The sequence below is a fragment of the Amblyomma americanum genome, chromosome 1 (assembly GCF_052857255.1).
Source record: "Amblyomma americanum isolate KBUSLIRL-KWMA chromosome 1, ASM5285725v1, whole genome shotgun sequence".
Classification (NCBI taxonomy): domain Eukaryota; kingdom Metazoa; phylum Arthropoda; class Arachnida; order Ixodida; family Ixodidae; genus Amblyomma; species Amblyomma americanum.
The window spans coordinates 126,771,662-126,792,793 of NC_135497.1; the positions used below are offsets into that span (position 1 = coordinate 126,771,662).

The 21,132-nt window shown below is 46.2% G+C and overlaps 1 protein-coding gene and 1 long non-coding RNA gene across 8 annotated transcripts in view; one reads left to right on the forward strand and one right to left on the reverse strand.

Annotated features, from left to right (window-relative positions):
- The window catches only part of LOC144113642 (uncharacterized), a 68,812-nt gene extending 55,796 nt beyond the window's left edge, over positions 1-13,016 (reverse strand). For both annotated transcript variants that reach the window (XR_013310847.1, XR_013310846.1), the window contains exons 1-2: positions 12,938-13,016; positions 9,891-10,006 (exon numbers count right to left, since the gene is read on the reverse strand). This is a non-coding gene — a long non-coding RNA (uncharacterized LOC144113642). The remainder of the gene's footprint in view (positions 1-9,890; positions 10,007-12,937) is intronic.
- Positions 1-21,132, forward strand: part of LOC144113640 (dnaJ homolog subfamily C member 7-like) — a 129,291-nt gene that overhangs the window by 50,703 nt on the left and 57,456 nt on the right. The gene's annotated exons all lie outside the window — the stretch shown is intronic.

Here is a 21,132-nt window from a genome sequence, read left to right on the forward strand (position 1 = left end):
CGTTACAGCAGTTGAGCACGCAAAGCATGAAGGCCTCAGAAAACATGGCTCTGTCCATAGTGAAGGTGCGTGGCCTGAGTGCGCTGACCGCCAACGAGGGTCGTACTTTGGATAGACAGCAGCGCAAACGGAATGTCACTGCGCTGACCGCCTGTGCCGCACCGATATTCGGTCGTAGACGGCGGGTGCGAGTGTTCGACCCGGGAGGACGCCGCTGAATCGTAGGCTGCATTGGCCATGCCCACTCCACCTTTAACAGGCCACGCCATGTCCCAACAAGGACCTGTGCACAGGTATGCAACATGGCTAGCCTTGGTAGCACGTCTCGAGATGAAACAAAAGGCTCGAGTAAGTGCGGATGCAGTAGGTGGGTGTGGTGGATCCAGAGTTGGCAGGACTCAGTGTTCAGGGACTACAGACATGGACATGACCGAATGTTTTTGTGCGGCAGTTATGCTGATTTTACCTTGTGTGCTTCAGTGATTACGGACAGTGTGATATAAACTGCTCGGAACTGTATTTGTTTGCATATTACAGATGTTTGAGTGCCCCGAGAATGATGTGCTGTCTTAGTTACAAGATTGAGAGTATTTGTTATTGGCACTGCCATTAGCATTGTCATTAGCATTGTCCTCGGGATGGGTGTGAGTGTGTGACGAAGGGTCGCAGCATGCGGGCATGCAGGCTCCGGCTGCTTGCTCGTGCAGAGGTACTCAACCGCCACTTGCCGAACCCTTTTTGTTGTTTGTTGCCTCGGCTTATCTCTGAATAGATTAGCCGAGTCTTGGGGGGGAAGGTGTAGGGTTTGGCGCACTGTCGCATCTTTTTGTACATGTGTTGCAAATATTCCGCGAGAGGGCAGTGACCTAGCCTGCGCGTCCGGTTTTGTTTTATTTTGTTTTGCTTTGGTGCACGCCGTTAGAAGGGGACTCATGCCTTTTTGGTTAGTCTCTCCATTCGTCCTTGCGGTTTCCTTCGCCGCTCTGGACGGCGGGGCTATCTGCCGGCCTCGACCTTGGACCCCTGTCCCCTTGGCGAAGGATTGCGAGACCACCTAGGGAGGAACTTGGGGGTAAGGGAAAACGCTGACATCAGTTCTGAGCTTTCCTATTCGTCAAAACTGATGAGCCGCAGTTAGCAGTTTATTTTTACGTGTGAAAAGGGGCGCGGGCATCTTCGGGGTGTACCCGCGAAGGGAGCCGCACCCGTGTGCTTTTGTCTCTAGCTACTCCTAGCTGGCAGGCGCTCGGTCTGGCCGAGTGCGGAGGGAGGGACCGTTGAGAGCTGGTGCGAGGCGCGCCAGTTTGACTGTTGGGACGCGGTGTTCCTCGCCTCTGTGCAGGCTAGGCCGGCCGCGGATAGTTGTGGCCATATACTGACGTTTGTTTGTACCCATCTGTAAATAGCCTGTATAAAAGTTCGTTTCTCACTAAATCGTTTCGCCTGCAAGGCATATCATCGAGAAGCTTTCAAGCGGTGCATCCAGTTTCTGGAAATCACCGGACCAACACCACCGGCAAACCTTTACTCATGCTTTGGTCTCCCTGAAGAATGGTGGGCTGCTTTGTCCTGGTGTAGTGCTTTATGCATTCTGTGTGCACAATACGTGATTTTGACTGATGCTGCAGTGATACTGCCTAATTCAGGTCTCTCTGACCTTCACATGAATGAAGTGTGCACCATTGGTACGCCGATAATGTATGGGAACACACCTGAGTGAATGCTTCCCCAGAAGCACCGTTGCAGGCATCATATGTCTTGCATTATAAAAAGTTGGTCTGCATTGTTCCCACACATTTCCACTCAATCCTGATTGCCAAGTTAGCCTGCTACATGCCACGTGGCACTGGTGCAGCCATAGTAGCAAATAATAAGTTCGTACTCCAATGAAAGCAAACAAAAACACTTAATGAAAATATTGACATGTAATCTTCAAATTCTGCACAACAAAACAGTCAGGTTACTCACTGCATCTGAATGTTCCCTGAGCATGAGGGTAGCAGGGACAACAACTCAGGTTGAAGATCTCCGTCATGCTTTGAGAACCAGTTTGGTGTAAAGCAGTATCGGGCTCTATCACAATTCAAATTGGCTGTGTAGCAGTGACAGATTTACATTGAGTTAAATCTTACTTGATCATAATTGTAAGTGCTTGTATGACAGTAGTATAAAAAACAGTACCGTTATGCTGCATGAATTATGCTTAGTCTGCATAAATGGGGCCATTCATTTTAGGGCTTACTTTTGTAAATCTGGGGGATAAAAATCAGCTGAATTTTTGCCAGAAATAGAGTAGAAACCTGGTGCTGTTTTTTTTTAAACTGCTTCACTTTCTTTTTACTGCGATAGCAGTACCAGTGCTACTTGGCAAAAATGTCAGCAGCGTTCGTGTGAAGCCTCTGTGAGTGAAGCATTAACCATCCAGAAGCTTCACCATCATGCACCTCCCCACCGCACCCCCAAGAGCAAGGGAACTGCCTGCCCATTCACTGCCACCCTTGATCCACCTCCCAACCACCAACCACTTTTATCCTCCAGAAGCGCCACCCACTACAAGCATAAATACCTCCACTGTGCACAAGCCTCTGCCCACTAGAAGCCCATGCAGCAGCAGAACAAAAAAGCAATGACAAAACAAAATTCAAAGATGCAGTGGAATGCCAGCTGCCTTTCAGAAGCACTGCCTCCACCCCATAGTTAGGTGGCTGCCCACCCACCCACCACTGCCCTCGACCCACTTCCCCACACCATCTTCACCCAGTTCTGCCCACCTTCAACCTCCAGAAAACTTCCATCACGTGTGTGAAGCCTCTCCTTAGAGCAAAAGCATTCAAATAATCATCAAGAGTAAATCAAACTATCACAGCTTTCTTTCACTAGGGTTTCATGATGATCGTCCTGTCAACTTTTTTTCTTTACTTGGGCGGGGGGGGTATATTTACCTACAAACCGAAACTAAAAAAACCTATGTAGTAACAATGATATGGTCACTAGCTGATATGTTAGCTTATTTGTTTTAATAACATTCGTTCACTTCACCTGCATTCTGTAGCATTTCCATCTTTATTTCAGGCCTGCCAAGTGCTCTAACTGTGGAAACATCCTTTCAGGGTCACAGCTAAAATTTGAAATGCACAACGGCATAAGAGTAGCATTAGCTGGCAAAAGGTGGCGCTCCGTACAGTAGGGCCAACCAGTAGTCAGGCGGGTTTCCTTTTAGCAGGTAGTACTCAACCTCCAATAAGCAAAGGGTGTCAGGCAGGGAGACACGATCTCGTCACTGCTATTCACCGCCTGTTTGCAAAAGGTGTTCCGAGGCCTGGATTGCGAACAGTTGGGGACAAGAGTTAATGGAGAATACCTAAGCAATCTGCGATTTGGTGACGACGACTTTTGCTTTAAGTCACTCAGGAGGTGAACTGCAAACCATGATCAATGAGTTAGACAGACAAAGCAGAACGGTGGATCTAAAAATTAATATGCAGAAAACCAAAGTAATATTCAAGTCTCGCAAGGGGACAGCAGTTCACAATTGGTAGCGAAGTGCTGGAAGTGGTAAGGGACTACACATGCTTAGGGCAGGTGGTGACCGCTGATCCAGATCATGAGAGGGAAACAACTAGAATAAGAATGGGGTGGAGCGCATATGGCAGGCTCTCTCAGATCATGAATGGCAGTTTACCAGCATCCCTCAAGAGAAGAGTATACGACTGTATCTTACTAGTACTCACCTATTGGGCAGAAACATGGAGGCTAATTAATGTAAAGGATTCAGCTTAAGTTAAGGACAATGCAGCGAGCTATGGAAAGAAAAACGATAGGTGTAACGCTAAGAGACTGGTAGTGGGCAGATTAGGTCAGGGAACAGAGGCAGCTTAATGACATCCTAATTGAAATCAAGCGGAAGAAATGCACTTGGGCAGGGCATGCAATGTGAAGGCAAGATAATCGCTGGTCCTTAAAGGTGCACTAAAGATGAGCTAAGTTAAAGGTGCATTAAGTTCAAGAAGAGGCGGGAGCCGGGACTTTTAAGCCGATTTAGTTAGGCGAATCGGCCGCACAGGACAATAATTTGAAGTTTCTAAGAATGCCCAGAATGTGTAGATAGTTTCAGCGGTAAAAAGACGAGTTCAGATTCCTTTTTAGTGAACCTTTAAGGGTGATGATGATAATGAATTTTTATGGCGCAAGGGCATCTGTAGCCACCTTTAAGGGTAATGGAGTGGATTCCAAGAGAAGGAAGCGTAGCAGGGCACGGCAGAAAGTTAAGTGGACGGAGGAGATTAAGAAGTTTGCGGGAATATGGTGGCCGCAGCTGGCAAAGGACAGGGTTAATTGAAGAAACATGGGAGAGGCCTTGGACCTGCAGTTGGCGTAGTCAGGCTTATGATAATGATGATCACTGTGATTGACTCAACCTCCTCCGCAGGTAATGACTAGAGGTGGGATTTTCAGGTTTTGTTCTGATTTTGAAAACTGCCCTGACCGTAACTCTAGGTACATCATATATCTACCAAGCTATCTGTGCTTAATTCAGTTTAATTTTATTGTCCCAAATTGTCCCAACTTTCCACTGCACATCCCGAAAAATTAGATTGTCCCGGTTGTCCAAATTTCCTCAGAAATGTGTCATTACTTCACAGACTCTTCTACCAAAGCACTTCTGAGCTGTCTGTAATATACTTCCATCAGAAGAAAGCAAAAGGCTTTCTGCCAATTCTGCCAATGCTGGAACTGCTTGGAGAGAACGAGCCACGCGTGCTTGCCGCTGCAAAAGCATGAGTCTTGAGATTACACTTGAAGAAACAAATAATTATATTTTTGGATCACCTACCTGTCGTCGCTACGCACCGCCCTTAGCTTCAGTCTAGAAGCTGAAGTAACCTAGAGATGGTTAACAGTATCAGGTAGCGTGTTTATAGCAGACTGAGTAGTAGTAGTAAATGGTTTTATTATTAAACTAAAAACAGAATTAAAAAGATATTGCTAGCCGCGATATCAGCAATCGAGACCTGAAGCATCTGAACTGCAGCTAGTGGAAATAAAAGGGACAGAGAGAGTATGAATTTTTGCACTTTCAGCAGTTTGCCCAGTCTCGGAAGTCTAGTTTTTCCTCCATGTTTCTACCTGTGGCAACACCGGCTTGCGGCGAATGGTGCCCTATACACAGGCATAGCCACTCTGATCATCAGAGCGAAATATACCCTAAAAACTTTGGAAGTGAAGCACGTTAAGCCCTTCCCATTGTCTTGTCTTTTTGTTTGAACAAGGGCTTTATTTTGAAAGGATTTGCTACTGTGCTTGCATGTGTGCCAGTGCAAGACAGCGGTTGGTGTGGCACTTCTGCAAGTAAGACTGAAATAATGGGAAACAAAAATTTTGGAACAAAAGGCAGACGCATGTTAAGATGCGGATATTGTGTGAAGTATCTAAATCGTCTCAAAAAGGGATGGTATGATAGAACAAGATTCTAGAGCATATGGGAATACAACTTCGCAAGAGGAAGAAACATGACACCAGTGATTCTGGGAAACAGGTAGATATTCAGGACTTATAACAAAAATAGCAAAACCTCTGTAATTACTAGTGTTCATTCAACGACAATCTCTGAACAACATTGGTGAGTGCTATCATTCTCTTTCACTAGCTGGATCATCCAGTGGTTAAAGGGATTTTGAAATGACTTTGACGGTCACATTCTGGTGCAACACATCTCCAGAGATGGTCTTTGTGATTATTCGAGTCAAAGCTCTGCATGGACCTTATACTTCAAATAATTTTTAAAAGCCGCTGCTCGCAGTAGCTCGCAACTGATCAGGGTGACATCTTACAGCGCATCCCCCACCCCGATGATGTATGGGCGAGCCTTCTCATTGGGTGTCCCCAGGTGGCGAGGGCGGGATGGATCTAGATGAGGCATGGAGGAGTGCAGTCCTGACCTGTTTATTTTTTTTTCTGGCATGTCGGTGTGTATGAGCTGAGAGGGGCGAGGAGGAGCATCATTTTTAATCACTAATATTTTCGGTGTTAATGAAGCTAGCTTTAAAATTTTTGCGGTCTTGTTAAGAGTGATGGAATGCTGATAGCTCATGCACTATTCTGACCTCAGAACATAGTATTTCATGGTCCCTTTAGGAACTTCATTTCTAAGCGGACTGGACAGAAATTCCCTGAAAGGACAACTGTGATGAAGTCACGCCTCAAAACAATTTGCAGGCAAAATACTTAGAGCGTCTAAGCGAATGTGGCTGACACTGCTAAAGGGAAGTTTCACTTCCCTTTAGACATGGAGGCGGAATTCTAGAGGCTTGTGTACTGTGCGATGTCAGTGCACGTTAAAAAACCCCAGGTGGTCGAAATTTCCGGAACCCTTCACTATGGTATCCCTCATAGCCTGAGTTGCTTTGGGACGTTAAACCCCCATAAACAAGCAAACTTCCCTTTAGACAAAACAACTGATCACTGTGATTATTTTGTTGTTAATGTAATTGCGTCTCCCTGTGATCCTGGATGTCAGCGTTGTGGAGGAAAGTAACAGTGGGACAATTCAGCATGAATTTATGAATGCTTGCCGCAGAGTGGGCCAACAAGGTCCATTATGAAAATTCATGGAGATATAACAGCAGAAACTAGATGAGACTCACAATAGGAGAAAGACGTCACATGTGCTGACTCACAACTGAAGGTATAATGAAAAGGCAAAGGAATATATACACAGAACCACCGAAAACCGCACACCATGACTGCGTGGAACCAAGGTGAAATGCATGGCACAAAAGAGGTTGCAAACAAAATGTTACTGGTCAGGAGGAGAAGGCGGTCTGTTATCTAAGTAGCGGAATTCTGCTACTCAGATAACCACGTGTTTCATCGTGTGCCTGCATGTTCGTGATGTACACAGTTTTCAGTGGTTCTTTGTATGTACTTTTTTGCCTTTCATTTAACCTTCAGTTGCGAGTCAGTGCATGTGGTGTCTTTCTTTCCTTGTGTGTCTCGTCTAGTTTGTGCTGCTTTTCAACATGCATATTCACCAACTAGCCAAAACTTCTGCTTTGCTATAGTACGAAAGACAGATTGTCGTAACAACTAACCAAGTGTCACATATGAAAGCCATGTTCTAGAGCCTCAAATCAATGTTTCCTAACCTAAAGCAGTCACTTGCATTGAACATGCTCTGCACCAGGTCGCAGGAGAGATTCGTGACATACCCTATGGTAAATACGGTTGTATCCAAAATGAAGACAGTGCAGTGTAAATCCGTGAACCGCCGCTCGCTTTTTGTATTGACAACAAATCTTCCCTTGCCTCGTGAATTAGTGGTGACCCGATGGGGCACATTCTTAAGAGCATTGAAGTATTATAAGAAAAACTATATCAAGATAGAAGACTTTGTAAAAAAAATTAAAGGCGACATCTGCTGCCACAAAGTTGCTGCAAGAAACTGTGACCAGCGATGCAATTCCCAGTGAGCTGTACAGTATCAAGAAGTACGGATTTATTCTGAGTGCTAATGCAAAACTGGAAATGGCGGGACTCTAGCTAGATGCCCAATTTGAAGTTCTAGATTCCGTTGCAGAGAAGCTGGATGGCACGCGAAAAGAGAAGTTTCACTAGTCGCTTGACAAAAATGGAGCTTATCACTTAGCTGTAAAATGAACACTGAAATATCTGCCTATAGTCTCTGCAGAAGCGGAGCGATCGTTCAGACTTCAACAATATCTTAACGGAGAAATGACTCAACTTAAGCAAGGAGATCCTTCAAATGTTCCCGACTGTTTCATTCAACTTAAGAAACCAAAGGATGCATTTCGGTGCTAAAAACATCGCTGAGACACCATGTTGTTTGAGCTAAATGAAAATAAAAGCACTTTAAAAGCACTCGCGCCCCAAAAAGTATTGAGATTTCATGATCACTTCTGTCCCGATTTCGATTAAATTTTTGTCCCGGTAATCCCAACTTTAGGACTTCCTTGAATATCTAGGGCTAAAGCAGGGTTGAAAGAGGGTAATGGGAATCAATCTTCAAATTAACTAAAGAGATCTTTTTAATATGTATATATAGTAGCTGTAGGTTTCATTTGTTACTTTGGCTCCTGATTGTGATAAAAAATACATATCAGGAAGACAGTTCTCAGTTCAGGTTTAACTTGGTTTCTTAAAAATGTTTTTCAGGGTACAAAAATCTAGAAAAACTGAGTTTAGTGGAAAACAAAGGCCTCTGTATAAATAGAAGCCCACAAAGTAAGGTTCACTGAAAAGCCTCAAATGCTTTATAGGACTATGAATGCACAATTTGTAATAAACATGGAAGAACTGCCAACATGCTTATGGTGAGGTGCTCCAACCCTGTGGGCACTTTGTACACAACTGTGCACATATCTGGTCACATTTGCTCTGAAAAAGTGTGTGACAGTCAATTCTGATGTTCAGTACATTCTACTCTCCTTTCTATGGGGCATGTCAGCATTTATTGTGTTGCTGTGCTGAGAACAAGCCATAGCAAAGGAACAAACAACTTTTACCAATGAGTGCCTTTAGAGTTATTTACAACAGGAAAAAATATGTACAGCAAATAAGTGCACAACACAATGTGAAGAGTGCATCATCCTTGCGTAAAGTGCTCAAGAGGCACACCGCAGCAAAAGAAGCCAGTTTGGCAAAGTTTGGCCATAGCTGCTAGGTTGTTAAAGCAATGCTTGCCTGGAAGCACAGCCACATGGTCATACAAGCCAGATGGACATAATCATCTCTGCTCTAAACCCACCAGCTACAGTCTAATTTTACCTCTACTCATTTTTTGCAGTATAGCACTTCAGTACTCTACAGAACAATAACATGCATGTAGTCTGCACAAATTGGAGAGCAACTCGTCCAATTTCAGTTTTTGTTTGCTAGCAACTCGTCGAACTCGACCTCGGCAGATGCGTTTTTATGTAGGCAAAACGTTAAGGCGCCCGTGTGCTGTGCGATGTCAGTGCACGTTAAAGATACCCAGGTGGTCGAAATTATTCCGGAGACCCCCACTACAGAACCTATTTCTTCCTTTCTTCTTTCACTTCCTCCTTTATCCCTTCCCTTACGTGCGGTTCAGGTGTCCCTTCAGGTGTCCGCCAATATGAAGGACAGATACTGTGCCATTTCCTTTCCCCCCCAAAAAAAACAATTTTCATTTTTCAACTCGTCATTTCTTAGCAAAGTGCTCACGTCTACCTTGATTCAGGGTCTACATGGCTCTACTTACGTTCCAGTGTTGCTTCTGGAGCCTAGTAGCTGCGATGATATGTTACTTTTTTGCAGAGAAGTTAGTTGCCCATGCAGTCTACTCAATGTAACATAGACAGTACTAGTAAAACTGCACATTCTTATTTGCAAAGACACACAACAGTCTGTGCAAAAGCCTTCTATAACGCAGCTTTTGTGGATGACAATGTAGCAGGCAGTAAAACCTCAACAATGGAAGGGAGAACAGAAAATAACAAATTGTGGCTGCGAATCAATGCTTCCTTCAACTGCTACGTTCTGCCAAAACTTAAACTAGAGTAAGCCTTTATGATGAAATCAGAAGGTGCACTTGACAGTTCAAGAAGTTATAATGAATGTGCTGTGCCAGTGTTCCCGATATCCAGCTTTGGATGATAAATTATATGCTGACTGCAAATGCTGAAATTGTGAGCATGCATGAAAACATTAAAGTTCGCTTTGGCCTTTTCTTTTGCCAACCGTACCTGTAGGGTACTACATTTGTTTAACTATAAAAAGAATGCAGCATCTGAAAATCACCACAGCATAGTTCTTCAACAACTCCCATCTTTTCAGAGGTTGATATGATGTGACATGCAGATTGGTGCTCAGGTTCAAACAGTACAAACGCCCAATATCAGTGTCCTCACCAAAGCAGTTGCAACACGACCATGCCTTTGCTCGATGGGGAGATGCGTCTCGGCAAGCCTCCACAGCTCATTTCACTTTCAAGCACCGTAGTAGCCCACATGTTCAGCCCAGGCAGCTAAAGATACAGGAAAGTCAGAAAAGTCTTAGCATGATCAACAATTACATATTTGTGGTAAAACATGCCAAGAGTATTTTATGCCTATGAGACACATCACTAAAGACTCCAAATTATTCAAATCACTAGAGATTAATAATGTGCATAGGGCTCTTTGTTTTCAGGTTTAAATTTTTTTTCTACATTTCAAGGGTAAAAATCTGCTCATTCAAAAAAACTTCCATAATTTGGCTTTTTTCCGGTTATTTTTTTAGCAAAAATAATGCATTATTACTACTCAATGTTTTGTGAGACATTACATGCCCTGTTTTCACTCATTATTTTTATATACAATAGAAAAGGGGCATGTTGCATTTAGAAACTATGTACCAAATCAGATATTTCTTTTGTTCTCATTTATTAGTTATTTTGTCGGGTACTTTATCATCCCCATGTGCACCACTTCCATGCCCATTAGACCTCTCTGCCTTTGTTTGTACACTAAAAAAACATCTATTTGACATCACAGCAAACAGCAATCATTTAAAATGCAAAACAGCCTTGCAGCAGAATGCTTTTGGTGTGGATAGCGATACATATAATGACGCCAGACTCTCTCCCTAAGGTAGCACTGTAGGGCTAGTTGGTGTGGCATAGCGGCGAGAAACTGTGCAGAAGTGATGCAGCTAAGCGAAACAGTGCAGGAGAGACATATCCTGGTTGAGCCACGCTATGGATAGCAAGCGTTAATTAGGTTAAAAATCATTTAGCAGAAAACATCATTTGAAAGGAAGTAAAAGACATCCGCTAGTTTCTGTGCTGTGTCTTGAGCACTGTGTGCTAACAAAGTAAGATTTCTACAAGCCAGATTTGATGAATTTTAATCGTCTGTTAGGGGAGCAAGAATCAGGTTGAACCAATTTTACCCATAAACAGAAGGCCCTACATGTACATCAGCCTCCACCTAAATTATGGCTGCTGTGGATGTGAATCCACTGAATGACCTCACAAACTGGCATACAGTAATTTAACCATTCGCCTACTATGGAAGGTAATGGAGGACTGCTAGCTCTCCGAGATGTACAAAGTACATCGTGAAAGGCCACTTTCAGAATATGCACGATGCCAAATTAAAGTTCTAGAATCTTATTTTTCGTTTTCATCAAAGCTATTAAAATTTGAAAGCTAGCAATTCCTGATGATGTAGCAATAAAGAACCCATTTTTGCATAGACCTTTGTCACCCAACTATATGAGAAGAGCGCCAACCTGGATAACAAATCCTTTTATTTATGAGATTAAATTTGCATTACTGCTGTTCACACATTATATCACTTCTATTAAGATAATGCGTGTGAGCAAGCGTTTTTGGCAATAACATTGAAAGCCAGGCTAGTTATGGATCAACTGCAGTTTAAACAATGCCAACGAAATGCACACAGATGACACGTGTTTTCATCTGCGCATGTGTTTGCGGTTTCTCCTATTTCTGTTTTCTTAACACTGTCTGAACCGCAATAGCTTAGGGAAAGTTTCTGAACTATATTGTTGTTCTGCAAAAGAAAAACAAAACTTCCTAGAATGAACCACCATTACACTTTTATGAAAAACATCTGTGAACAGGAATTCCATGGTCCCTTTAAATTTTGCATTGAAACTCCACATTGCATTCATCTCATCGAAAATGCCTGGTAGAAAAAAAAAACTGCCAACACACCCATGAAATGCTGGGTGCAACAGTAACAAATACGTTCTCTCTGATAGCACTTGTGACTGGTGGTGGATTTTCAATTTTCTGTGGTCTTCTGATGGCAGCTCAGATAGAATCCCATCTCTTCTATATCCAGGCTTTCTTCTTTGGCTACTATTGCTTTCTTTTCTTCGTAGACTTATCCTCCCACATGTGCAACCACATATACAGTATACACTAATAAAAGACACGGGCAACCTCTGTTGTTACCCAAGCACAGTTGGAGCTTAATGGCCTCTGCAGTGCAAACACAAAGGCTGTGCTACAAAAATGTGGCTTGCAAGGTCCTAGAATGCATGCTTGCATTTTAAATATTTGTGTTCACAGCTGAGAAGACACTGTCTTCATGCTTTGAAAGCAACAACAGTAGTATATCTCTCCTTGTTGGGGCTGCACCACATAGCATGTTCAGGAGCATGTGACCTTTTTTCTGAAAAATGTAGAGAAAAGTGACCATTGTATGAAAATGTTCCAAGGGTTTCATAGCAGTGCTATGAGCTAGTGATGAGTTCCGGGCAGATGTGTTCACCTCGTACTGCCAGGAGCTCAGGTTTCCGGAACACTCGCTAGAATGGAAGGCCAACGTGACGCGCGGAGTCATGCGCAGTGGGGAGCAAGGAGGGCGCAAGTGCAAATCCCCCCCCCCTCTTTATGGAGAGACCTGTGCACGTCTACGGTGACGCAGCAGGCACTGCCGACGCCGTGAAGAACGTGGCGATGATCGCGGCCAACCGAACAAGGTAGAATCATTGGGAATTTGTCGCCATTTAGTTACGAGCCGGCCCATTAAGGCGCCTCTCCCGGATATCACAGAATTTACGCGTAGTCATGTTCGAGCTTCAGCCGCACGGGCTTATCGCCGGCGCTAGTGCAAGCAGAACGTAAGCATGCGCGCAAGTACGACAGCCACAAGATACACGAAGTGCCGCCGATTTCCACTCGTTCAGACGTGCGACCTGCAATACGGCTTTGTTGGCTGCCAAATACTGGCATCGACAGTCGCTTATCAAAGGGGTTACGCTTACCAGCAGCGAAAAGTCAAAGGCTCGTCTCGTAACTGTGGTGCCAAAACACATACTTTCACAGCTGACAACCGGCAAACAAAGCTGTCGGTTCTCAGCGATGACAACACATGTGATAGGCGAACACACTAAAATTCACGCGCATGAACGTCGTCACAAGAAATACGAACTCGCCCCTTACCATCGTTCCGCTTCCAAGTTTCAAATTTCAACTCCAAATCGGCTTGCACAGGATAGCTCCCGCGCTTGCTGGCCGCGCGCCTCCTGTACGCGCGCGCGCGCGCCCGCACCGCCCGCCCTTTGTTTTCGCTGCGCTTGAATTAGATCGGTAGAAATCTACTGCGTCTTCAAACTGTACTAAAACTTATTAAACATCAGTCTTATTTTAATTATTAACCATAGAGCTGCTTACTGTTAAGCGTCATGTTTGTGAACGACGATGGCGCTGCGGTTGGCAGCGATGTAGGGTGCCTACATGGAGGCAGGGAAATTGCTTGGATGCGCGCGTCCCCTCCGCTGCAGGGGTGTAGGCCAACGTTTTTAGCTAAAAACGTTGGTGTAGACAAACAAGCAGCATGGGATAACGGCCTACACTGCATCGGCTGCGCGAAAGCAAGCCGCGTTCCCTTTGAAACCAACTCGGGTACGCAAATATTTCAAAGCGTGGGACTTCCAACAAGTTGGACATTTTTCGCCGCGATGCGTCGCTCAAGCGCTCAGTCCATGGCTCAGCCGCTTGCATGCAGCGTTTTTAGATAGGGACAGATTTCGGACGAAACTGAAAGCCCTTTTTTCCTTGGTTCCACACGGTAAAATTGAAGAAACACGACGTGCCACTTGCCCCCTTGTAGTTTGGCTTGATAAATTCTTCACGTGGGCAATATGCTGCAGTGCAAAGTAGTTTGCAGGTCCGCTTCGTCAGCCGTGTGCAGGCCGCATCTCTGCTGACCGTTAATTCTTATCTTCCTTGTCTTACTGGCGATGTGACGCGCAGCAACTCTTATACGTCTCTTAGAACACTTCTAAACTGCGGCTGAAGTCACAGCAACAGCACTAAATTTCGCGAAGTGCGGGCCCCTTAGTGTTCACCTTGCAGCACTGACTGCAGCAGAAAGGCTCCATATTGACTGATTGACATTCTCAGAAGTAATTGGAACACTCACTCAATTTTGCAACCTCAGCCTGGGTACAAATTCCCATTTACTTCGTAAAATCAGCTCGTTAAATACGAACTCTGACGTTTAGAACCCTTTAACACCGGCTTATAGGAGACTAAAGAAATTAACTTGCCCCGGTATGCATGCAGGTACGGTTAAAGAAGCCCGAACAATGAGCTTTTAAGCTTCTATGATGGAACACAACATTCCCTCACTATATGAGCTCCCGAAAAGTTTTCCCAGCTAGCAAATAAGCCTCAACGAGACGAGCAGCCGATTGCCAACACGTCTTTAACGTGTCCGGCTAAAGTTATTGTTATAAATGCTACTAAACCGTCTTATTTCATTAATACAAAAGAGATAAAGGCGAAAAGTACGCTTGTATTTCTTAAAAACTTGTACGCACGCAAGCCATCGTCTGCTGACGCTCCTCAAACTGGGAGTAGCAGACGACGCGACCATCCTAAAGCGACCGCAGCGCCAGCGCCTAGGCGGAGATAGTGTGGGGGCGTGGGTCCGCTCCGCTAATTGGTGCGCCAGCCCTCTTTTCCAATTGCCGCCATCTAAAAACGTTGCTTACACAGTTCTCAACTCGTGGTCAATGCAGCATTCACGATTGCTAGAGCAAGAAATAGGACGACGCGATGCACGACGCGAGCCAGTTTTTTTCGCATGGCGAACCGTACGCGTGATGTGCTTCCATTTTTCTCCGAGCCACTTCACTACGGAGTAGGTGAAAAATTACTGGACTCTTTTTTAAGTCATACAGTTACTCTAAGGCAAATGCGATCTCTGTTTTTCTGTCTGATGAAACAGACATTTGTGGCAGGAGTCTGAAGTCTCGCTCCACCGGTAATGTCTGCAAGAACGTTCTTTTTGCCCTCTTGGCTTTGGGAGAGCTACACAAGTGCATACATAGACCGGCGCACCACTTGGAAAAAAAGCTTTTGTAAGGTGACAAAGGAGCAAGAACTAAAAATACAGGTGTCGCCGCCACAAGCCAATCTCGCAAGCACAAGCGCGATGGCGAAATAACAGAATATGCCGTTAGCTGGGCTTGCTGCCGGCGCTACCGACTCCTCGACGCTCGGACTGTTCTGGCAGACCCACCGCCGCAGCCCTAATAAGCATCGCACGTTGTGTGGGGATGAGATCGCTGAAGTGCAGGCCGCAGTTCTTTGCGAGAACTTCGTTGTCAGGATCGGGAACGGGATTCATCGTAACGCTGTTGCAAACTTAAACGAAGCGACGGTGACGGCGGCTGATAGAGGCCTTCTACGTCCGGCCGGGGATAGTTTTTATTTCGACTGATGCTAGGCCCCTGGGCTGCACCGCTCGCAACCAGCAATCGCGGAGTCAGCGTTTACGTCACTTTTCGGCTATTTCTTGATCTTTAGATTCTCCGGTCTGAATCAGAGATGCGGGAAAAAGTTTTTCCAACTTCGAATTCAAACGTCATAGCAATAAATGCACCTTTCGCCGCCGGGCAAGCGACAACAAAGCCACGCAGTGTCGAACTATCCGATTTTGTTAACAAAAAAAAAATGGTAGAATTGTCCCCGGTGTACTTTTAAAACGAAATTTATGTTCATTCTGCTGAGCTAAACATTTCATTCTGCTGCTTCTTTTAAAATTTGTATTGAAGTGCGCGCCTTCTGCGCGACGAGAGTGGTTTTCGGTGCAGTATTTGCTGTGTTCGCCAGGTTCTGCTCGGCCTGCTGTGGAGGTTCTGCTCGGCCTGCTGTGGGAAAATTCACGTAATCTGGGAAATAACACTGCGTGACTTTGCCGGGACCCCAGCGCCGTTTAATCGCTTTCAAGAATAGGTGTTGAAACAGAACACTTCTTGAAGCTCACGAAAGTGAGAATGAAGAAACGGTATTGGTTCAAACGTTGCGCTTGCGGCTGGTTGTGGAAGCTGAAGGCGACTGGCAGCACCTGTTTTTTTTTGTTTTTTTTTTTTGCGCGGAGAGAGGCTCGGCACGTAGTCCGGGTGACCGACTCCAAGCGGCGATCTGATAGCGAGACGCAAAGAAAACACGCTTCTGGAGCAAGAGTTTGTCTGCTACGTGCACCCAATTAGCATGGCGGGTGGCGACGTTAGATTAGCGTTGTAGGGTGCCTTGATGCCCGCAGCGTCGCGGCGCGAATGTGCGCCAGTGCTTTACATACCACCTTAGACAAACAACCGATCTGTGACGTAAGCAAGATGCGGTGCCACCTCTGTCGCCGGCTGAGTCGACTTGGGGAGGGGGGGGGGGGGGGGGGGTAAAGTGGGGTTAGCACCCATAGGAATACACGTAACCAAATTTTTTCAAAGCAGTTTTCTGATTTCACAGTGAACCTGTGATGTCCATTCGTGAAGAATAACCAAGTGCATCCCATAACAAATTATGAAAGTATGAAACGCCATTTTAAATGCGGTATATTTTTTAAAGCACCGCGATACGTGCGCGTATGAGTCACCTCCGGCTGGTGAGTACGGGGCGGGAGCGCGACCCATGGAAATACACACGGAAGCAAAACATGCCGAAATATTTTTTCCATCTCGCAGAAAACGCAGTGTAACAAAGTATGCCACGTCATGTCGAAGCTATCCCTTTAAACTGTCGCGATGAATGTGCGTTTTGAAGACCGACATAGCCCCAAAAGACCCGCTGGATGTTTCCCCGATTCTCGCAAGCTTCTTGCGTAGTCCGACGTGCTGCCACGTGCGCTGCTTTTCCTCGAAAATCCCGCCGTTCAAATTACACAGCCTAGAGATCAAATAGCGTTACAAGAAAAAAAGCTGTTCTCAAGCTCCACTCAAGCGAACGAAAGAGAACCATGCTCTGTAGCAGACGACGGCCATACCAACGATACCCCGGCCGCCTCCTGCTCCATATCCATCCTCGGCGGTCGTCTGCTACTGTGCGTGGTTCGTTTAGTATGCTGTTTGAGGTCTGTCTTCAACGTAAACCTACCAAGGGTGTAGTTCGAATTTCCTGCCCCCTCTCGGATGGCCGGTTGGTGCCGGTTGGTTGCTCGTCCCGAGCGGTGAATGACGATGGCACGTTGGCCGGTGATCGTATACACGGCGTTTAGCAGTGCGAAGACAACTTCGGGTCTTCGTCTGCTCGTCCAGCGACACGCTGCCGGTTGGGGCAGCAACTCCAACTTCTTAGCAAACAAAACTGATTTATTAAGGACGGGATCGAAATACAAGGCAGTATGAGAAAAAGGCGGTTTAAAACCGGTCGAGAGTGAGACTCGGCGCTTCCATAACTCTTTGTTTGCAGTGAACTTTAAGCCCTTCTTGCGCGATGCTAAAGAGCCTCCGCTACATAGTTTGTTTCATTATAGACGCTAGTTTCAGACTGCGTGGCAGCAGCTGTGCTCTCGCGATTCTAGCTTCATGCGGCTGCGTAACTCAAGTGCTAAGAAAATAGTTTCATTCTGTTTTGTTAAAGCTGTGAATTTGTACTGCCTATTATCATAAAATCGTTTAGAACTAGCTGTTTCGTGGCCATGTATATAATTTAATGTGCAGCTTTCCACTCGTTTTCATGTTTCGTTAGTGAGATTTTGATAGCGCTTTCAAAGACTGCCTTGCGCCTGCCATAAAACTTGCGAGAATCAACCTTAAGGTAGCCACAACATGATCAGCTTAGACGACCATATGACGTCCATGCGGTTGTAGAAAGTTGCTCACAGGGTCTTGCATTGTTGCGCTTTGGAAAACTTCGACACAAAACGGGAGACCGCACAGAACACAGATGCGTAGAATTCGAGACCACGATAATAAACAACTATAGCCCAATTAAATGCAAGACCATGATAATAACCAGCTAGGCCTGTTTGAAACGCCATTGTTCACGCGCTCCCTCAAGCATTCACGAGACGTGTGACGTAGGACGAACTATCGGACGCAAAAGTTTGCGGGGTGGGTGTTGTCGGAAAGCAATTGCTGTAGCTCTGCCTCGCGACCTGGTAATGTTACCAGATGATGAAGCATGCACGTTCCCACGCACCTTCAGGCGACTGGCGTGCGTTACCGCGTCGAAATGAGACTTTTTCCGCACACCCACATCCCGTAAATTTTTGTGACCGATAACTTGGATAGTTGGCTGTCACTCAAATCTGGTTGCAAAAACCGCCCTCTCCCTGTCGTATTTACATGTCATGGTTTTAACCCAGCTCTTTAATGTCGCTTAATCCCTTTTGATACGCATTTATCAAGACTGCATCCCATTTCACCCAGTATACATAATTTGGATAAACATTGTTTGGCGCGCTTTGGCCTAGGTTTCCCCTGCAAACCGTTCCGATCTAATCGGTCACAGGAGGTCTCCTGAATTTTCGTCGCTCGCATTGACCATGTGTTTCAAGCTTGAGGTGTGGAGGGTGGGTTTGCTTGGAGTTAGCAGTGAGGGAGAAACAAGAAACAGACGCGCGAGCACTGCGTGCATCCCGCGAATCCGTTTACTTCCAGTTACGATACTAACGCACACAGAGATACTGGAACGAAACAACGCGAAAACACGGGACTACAGGGGGGATGAATCAAAGGATAGGGTGAGAGAGGGGGGTCAGGAGGAAGGGAGGTACGAGGAAGAGGAGGGGCAAGGTCGGTAGATCACATCACTGCAACAAGGGCACAGACAGGGCGCGCGCAAATTGGTGTCCGCCGCGAAGGTTAACCCCAATCTGAGGGCGCGGTACGTTCTGCTTGCCGGGTCTGGGTCTAATACGTGGACTAGCTTGCCTGACTTGACCCTAACGTAGCTCGACATGCTTATTGACGGACGAGGTGCGTAATCTGACGGCGAACTTTGACGGTGGTTGTAGCATTCGCTTGTTTACACGAGTGGATTATTGGGAGGGGGGGGGGGGGGGGGCGAAGCACCGCGGAGAGAGAGAGAGAGAAAACACTTTCTTTTCAGTTTAAGGGAGTGGTTCTCACAAGTATGGGTGTCCAAGGGCGGTTGCCCGCCAGGCTCTCTTCACCAGTTCAAGCTGGATCGAGGGGTCCGAGCTGGCCAGTACCACCTCCCACTGCTCGAGGCTCATACGAAAGCATTGCTAGTAGTCCCATTACGAGAAGAGCCGGCAGCGTGTGTGCACTCGGAGATAATGCAGAAAATGCCAGCGATGCCAAGAAAAATCGGGTGATGTCATCAAGCGGTCGTAGGACGCACACACCAAGCCGAGAACCCCCTCTAGCTCTGACCTCTATGTGACGGCAGTTTTCCCGACTGCATTCGTACCAAAATTGTGAGCCATTTGTCGTACAGCGTTCCGTGTGGTGTACAGGGATTCGAACCAATGACATATACACCTTCAATTCTATGCCTTGCCACGCTCTTTACCTCTTCCCTTGAGACGCGGTTGAGGTGTCCACCCAGATGTGACAGTTACTGCGCCATTTCCTTTCGTGAAAAAGAGTTTCCGTATCGAAATTGTGACGCAACCGTTTTTCTTGTCGCATGTATCATACATCTCTTAGGTTGGCGGCTAACTCGCGAGAGGTATTAGAACCGAGTGTCGGAGTGTTTTGCTCGGACCTTTGTGGAATCAGCGTTCGGAGGCGCGAATTCGTTTCATTTCTCAGTGAGCAATCGTATTTTAATGGCCAAATTGCATGGTACCTTGTTAAGTTGGGGTAGGTGTCTGCCCAAGAGACGCAGGCCAGTCGAGAGAGAGAGAGAGAGAGGGTGCCGTGACGAGAGGCCGCACCAAGAAGCAGCTGCTGTAAATAGGGGCTAATACATTCTGTAATCATCTGCATCAAAATGATACGGCCACGCTTTATCGATAGGAAAGGAGACTAGAGGTGTGAGCAGAGAGGACCCATTTGACTGCCCCCTTTTCCTTAACTAAATCTCACTTTTCTCGAAAATTGTGGCTTTGCGATAAGCGCCTATTCCAGGGGCACGTCGCTAAAGAAATGCATGATTGCGCCTCGGATCAGTCCGTGTTCGAATTGCTGTCGCAACTTGCCGAGCGCATCGCGTCGGGCTGTACTGCAGAGGAAAGGCGCTCGTGAAATCGAAGTCCTGACCAAATGAACCACTCGTCGCAGTCGCGCGAATTAATGTAGACTCGGATTGGGGATGGAAACGTGTGTTGTCATTTCGCCTCGAGTATGACGTTACGGCACCCTTGCCTCGTAATGAGTTAACACTTTTGTCCCCACGGTAGCACCCACAGTCATCGGATTTCAAAGCCCGTTACAGTGGGGCTCTGGAAAGCAGACTTTAGCGCAGCAAGAACGCTTGATTCGCGGGAAAGGAGTAAACGTAGCGTTGGCGAAGGGGTGCCAGTAGCACGCATTATCGCTCATCACGCGACGTTGACGCGGCAGTTCCCAAAGTTCCGGCCGTGTGCAAGTGCCGCTGTGACAACCCGACGCGGCGCTAGCAACTGATGCCGAGGTGGCCCTCGCCTGTAATAGGCAGAGGGGGCGGCTGTATCGGGACTTTACAGCAGCGCCACGCCCGTTTATTTATTGCGGTGTAGCTAACATCCCACAATAGCCGAGATACGCACGGCACCCTTGCCTCGTTATGACTCAACGCCTTTGTCCCGATTTCATATCCTTTATTTAACTGCTTTTTTTTACTGCTTGTGACGGCGCTTTTCGGTGATGCTCGTTATAGGGTCGGACAAAGGTCGAGCAAAAAGTAGCGCGCAATCCACTGTGACTCGGTAATTGTTGGTAAGCGTAAGGGAAATGAAATTTTGTTGGTAGGAGCATTAGAGCTTTGGTCGAAAATTCTGCCCAATGTTTGACCCATCTGAATGATGGCACTGCAGCCATCTTTATTTCCATGACACGATTGCACGTTCGTAAAGCCCTTTCTGTTTGTCATTACACCACTTTTTCACGCACGCAATGAGCTCGTTGTCATCTCTCACCTGTTTGCCACGCAGATAAGTCGGCAGTCGTCCAAACAGATAATCCGATAGTTTCATAAATGAATTACTTCATGAAAGCGTCGTGGGCAATCCCCCCGGAAATCTTGCTGAAGGTCGTCACACGCATTGTTCCAGGTCTGCGCCATCTCCCTTGTCAAGAGCCAGGGAACCAGCGAGTACATATTTTTCTGTATACCCCAATCGTTCGATTCGAGTTAAAGACTGGTTGTTTTGTGATACATGTGTGTTCCATGATCTGTCTATTAGTGATGCATCCGTTATTTTGGATGAGTTCGTGGGTGGCATGCATTTTCATCGGCTG